The 5,236-nt window shown below is 46.7% G+C and overlaps 2 non-coding genes across 2 annotated transcripts; both read left to right on the top strand.

The window, feature by feature from the left end:
• Nucleotides 1-556: 556 nt before the first annotated feature.
• On the top strand, nucleotides 557-2,459 carry LOC126780836 (small subunit ribosomal RNA). The gene has a single exon (XR_007670560.1). It is a non-coding gene; the product is annotated as a small subunit ribosomal RNA (ribosomal RNA).
• Nucleotides 2,460-3,871: 1,412 nt separating this feature from the next.
• On the top strand, nucleotides 3,872-4,028 carry LOC126780835 (5.8S ribosomal RNA). The gene has a single exon (XR_007670559.1). It is a non-coding gene; the product is annotated as a 5.8S ribosomal RNA (ribosomal RNA).
• Nucleotides 4,029-5,236: the final 1,208 nt, after the last annotated feature.

The following is a 5,236-nucleotide window of genomic DNA, read 5'->3' as shown; positions in this document are numbered from 1 at the left end:
AGAAATGTATGCGAAACGGTCGTTCCTAAAACTCTTTATATTAACAAAAACTATCATGTACGAAAAATACATAACCCGAGTATCGGTACGAACACTCAAACACCGGGCGTCGATCCGAATGTTTCACGACACATATATCCGTTGAACAATAACATACGTGCACATCGTGTACGGAAGTGTTTCTAAAATGAACGATCTCGTTTCGAATATTCATATTCGTGACCGTCGAGTGTCATCTTAGAAGACGAATCGTCGTCGTCGTCGTCGTGCTCTTCTCGGGCTACTTCGATGTCGTCGGTTATTTATCATTATTTATTATGATAATGAATGAAAAAAGTCAACCGTAAGAGTCTATCGCGTCTAACGCGATCGAATCGATACGGTACGACGAACCTCGTTTCGAAGCGACGACGAACGAAGACAACGTCGTCGTCGTCGTCGTCGTTGCTGGAAACGAGAATCGAGTTAAATGAGAGAAACTTACGGCGAAGGTGTCGCGTTCGCGCAAGCACGCACGGACGTGTCGTCGTCGTCGTCGAGAATAATCTATGTTAGCTCCCTGGTTGATCCTGCCAGTAGTTATATGCTTGTCTCAAAGATTAAGCCATGCATGTCTCAGTGCAAGCCGTATTAAGGCGATACCGCGAATGGCTCAATATATCAGTTTTGGTTCCTTAGATCTTACTCAGTTACTTGGATAACTGTGGTAATTCTAGAGCTAATACATGCAATCAGAACTCTGACCAGTGATGGGATGAGTGCTTTTATTAGATCAAAACCAATCGACGGAGGGCGTCTCGTCCGAAGTCGTTAATTTTGATGAATCTGGATAACTTTTGCCGATCGCATGGTCCAGTACCGGCGACGCATCTTTCAAATGTCTGCCTTATCAACTTTCGATGGTAGTTTCTGCGACTACCATGGTTGTCACGGGTAACGGGGAATCAGGGTTCGATTCCGGAGAGGGAGCCTGAGAAACGGCTACCACATCCAAGGAAGGCAGCAGGCGCGCAAATTACCCACTCCCGGCACGGGGAGGTAGTGACGAAAAATAACGATACGGGACTCTTTCGAGGCCTCGTAATCGGAATGAGTACACTTTAAATATTTTAACGAGGAACAATTGGAGGGCAAGTCTGGTGCCAGCAGCCGCGGTAATTCCAGCTCCAATAGCGTATACTAAAATTGTTGCGGTTAAAAAGCTCGTAGTTGCATTTGTGCGCCGCGCTGTCGGTGCACCGCATCCGCGGTGATACTGACACGTTTGCGGAGCATATCGTCGGTGAGCCGGCGGTAAAACGCCGGTTCAATATCAAAATCCTATCGCGGTGCTCTTCGGTGAGTGTCGAGGTGGGCCGACAATTTTACTTTGAACAAATTAGAGTGCTCAAAGCGGGCTCAAAATGCCGCTTGAATATTTCGTGCATGGAATAATAGAATATGATCTCGGTTCTATTTTGTTGGTTTTCAGAACTCCGAGGTAATGATTAATAGGGATAACTGGGGGCATTCGTATTGCGACGTTAGAGGTGAAATTCTTGGATCGTCGCAAGACGAACATCAGCGAAAGCATTTGCCAAAGGTGTTTTCATCAATCAAGAACGAAAGTTAGAGGTTCGAAGGCGATTAGATACCGCCCTAGTTCTAACCGTAAATATGTCATCTAGCGATCCGCCGACGTTACTACAATGGCTCGGCGGGCAGCTTCCGGGAAACCAAAGATTTTGGACTCCGGGGGGAGTATGGTTGCAAAGCTGAAACTTAAAGGAATTGACGGAAGGGCACCACCAGGAGTGGAGCCTGCGGCTTAATTTGACTCAACACGGGAAATCTCACCAGGCCCGGACACCGGAAGGATTGACAGATTAATAGCTCTTTCTTGATTCGGTGGGTGGTGGTGCATGGCCGTTCTTAGTTGGTGGAGCGATTTGTCTGGTTAATTCCGGTAACGAACGAGACTCTAGCCTGCTAAATAGGCGTCGTCATTTAGGTGTGCCCGATTTCGGTCGAGCAACTCACTGGCGGCGTATTAAAATTCTTCTTAGAGGGACCGGCGGCTTCGAGCCGCACGAGATTGAGCAATAACAGGTCTGTGATGCCCTTAGATGTCCTGGGCCGCACGCGCGCTACACTGAAGGAATCAGCATGTTCTCCCTGGCCTAGAGGCCCGGGCAACCCGTTGAAACTCCTTCGTGCTGGGGATTGGGGTTTGCAATTATCCCCCATAAACGAGGAATTCCTAGTAAGCGCGAGTCATAAGCTCGCGTTGATTACGTCCCTGCCCTTTGTACACACCGCCCGTCGCTACTACCGATTGAATGATTTAGTGAGGTCTTCGGACCGACACGCGGTGGCTTCACGGCCGTCGGCGTTGCTGGGAAGTTGACCAAACTTGATCATTTAGAGGAAGTAAAAGTCGTAACAAGGTTTCCGTAGGGGAACCTGCGGAAGGATCATTAACGTACGTACGTTTATCTATCTCGAATTCTGTTTCGTCTCTGTGCGGATCGAGCTCTTCTCTGTATACGAGCGAGATAAACAGTGCAGCACGAAAGAGCAATGAGAGTGCCGATATACGACGATATAATAAAACAATAACAATAACAACAACCAAAAAGAATCATAATACGAAAAAATGCGAATTCGATCGGTGGATCGCATTATCGTTTCTCCGACGACGACGACGACGACGACTACGTCGTCTTCGTCTAGGCGTTCGTTGATATACGAGTCGTCATCGCCTTCGACGTTAGTATCATCACGTATGAAAATAACGATATTCGCAAAAAAATATATAAATACAATACGTATCGCTGAAGCGTCGTCATCGAATCGATATACGTATATATATTAAAACGTAGTATTATAAAAAGAGATACGAATATAACGATCGTCGTAAGACGTATGTAATCGTGTACTTTCAATTCGAATGTGGACGTCGTATGTACGCGGCGAACGTAACTAGCGAGAACGCTAGCTAACGAACATCGAAGTTGCACGCGTGCAGTCTTCACTCGTCGTTACCGTAGTCGTCTTCGTTATACCTGTGTACGTAGACCGGCAAGAATCCGCGCCGCGAGTCACATGTATAATATATATACGACACTGTATACGTTTCGAGTTCAAGACTCTCGTCGCTCTTCGTTTTCGTTTTCGTCTTTCGTTCTTCGTCTACGTCTACGTCTACGTCTACGTTACGCGTCGTCGTCTCCGTTCGATTACGAGTCTCGTCATCGTTTACATCGATCGGTCGTTATGTGAGTGTCGATTTGAATTCGTTTTTGAATTTAATATGATATCGATCCGTGGTGACGTCGATGTGTTTTCGTGTTTTGTGTTTTATGCGTTATATCATATTTTCATAGAGGCCTCGTGCTTTCGATCGATACGTGCGATGATGCGTTTCACACGCTCTCCTAGACGATGATACGATGATCGACGATCAGTCAGTCAGTCGATCGGTCAGTCGGCGGGGATACGAGAAGCGTCCGCTGAAAGTTTCGTTTGTTTTTTTCGTAAAATGAAATAAAACAAAATGCGGTTCGGCGTTCGTATGTCGTTCGGATGCGAGACGACGACTCCGAATATAATAAAAACGGGGTCGTTCAACGCGTCCCTTCTGATGTTTCGACGTCGGTTTCTCGAGGAAAGCACGATGTTGTCGTCTTTCGATAGCGCATCGTCATCTTCAAATAACGTATATTTTTTTTTAATTTTTTTTTTTTAATATTTTTTTTTTTTTAATTTTTATTTATATACTGAAAAGAAATAAAAAAAGAAAAAAAAAAAAAATTTAAACAAACTAATATCACGGGCGTGTATAGAATCGCTTCAGTGATCGTAGAAACTAATCATCATGAAAATAAACAATTACCCTGGACGGTGGATCACTTGGCTCGCGGGTCGATGAAGAACGCAGTTAACTGCGCGTCATAGTGTGAACTGCAGGACACATTTGAACATCGACATTTCGAACGCACATTGCGGTCCGTGGAGAAACATCCAGGACCACTCCTGTCTGAGGGCCGGCTGTATAAAAATATATACCACACTGTTCAATGTTTAATGTGTATATAGTTTTTCGTAATGTTAAACTTTTATACGTTATTCTCGAACACATGACGGTATCCGTTTTAGAGTTCGTTCGTATTCGTATTCGTATACGAACCGACTCTCTCTCGGTCCGTTCAAATATTTCAATACGACGTGTATGTATGTTTATGTACCATGCGTGTTCGTGTATATTACAAAATTTTTGTATTTATATACGGTTCGTGTGTACGTTTACGTCACGGAGTTTCGTTATGCGCGATGTGTGAGAGACCGAGAGCGTCGCTCGCTCTACCGATTCGTACGTCTACGTCGTCTACGTCGTCTACGTCGTCGTCGTCTTCGTCGATCGGTCTAGTCGAGAGCGCGCCCCCATCGCCGACCTTTCGATCGTCGTTCTATCGTTCGATCAAAGAGGGTAATCGGATATATGAGGGCCGATCTCTTCTAGTCTAGTGAGAGAGCGAGAGTTCGTACGTTTCTCGTTATCGAACATCGATCGAACGTATATCGATAAAACAGCTCCGTTTTCGTTACGACGTATACACATAAAGCGCGCATTGCGTACGTGATGACATGTAAACGTCGTATTCGTTTTCGAGGCGTGTCGTGTCGTGTCGTGTCGTGTCGCGTCGCGTCGTGTCGTCTCTCGTGTCTGTGTTATCATTATATACACAGACGGCGGGGTGGCGAACGAACGAACGCGCGCACGTGCGTGCACGCGCGATAACGAATAGTAGGCGGACTCGACGTCCGAAGAGCGCGTCGACGCCGACGTCGGAACGGACGGATGATGATGAAGATCTCGTCTCGTCTCGTCTCGTCTCGTCTCGACGAAAGCGGCGCCGTCGCGTTGACGGATATCGCGTCTGCCTCGTTTTTTTTTTATCGTTGGCCTCAGATCAGGGAGGATCACCCGCCGAATTTAAGCATATTAGTAAGCGGAGGAAAAGAAACTAACCAGGATTTCCTTAGTAGCGGCGAGCGAACAGGAAATAGCCCAGCACTGAATCCCGCGGTTGTAACGATCGCGGGAGATGTGGTGTTCGGGAGGTATCGCTTTCTCGTCGTCGCCACTCCTGTCCAAGTTCGTCTTGAACGGGGCCGTTTTCCCGTAGAGGGTGCCAGGCCCGTAGCGACGGAGCGAGACGGCGAGAGGTACGCTCCTCAGAGTCGGGTTGCTTGA

This window comes from Nymphalis io, unplaced genomic scaffold, assembly GCF_905147045.1.
Source record: "Nymphalis io unplaced genomic scaffold, ilAglIoxx1.1, whole genome shotgun sequence".
Classification (NCBI taxonomy): domain Eukaryota; kingdom Metazoa; phylum Arthropoda; class Insecta; order Lepidoptera; family Nymphalidae; genus Nymphalis; species Nymphalis io.
This window is presented reverse-complemented; position numbering and strand designations above follow the sequence as displayed.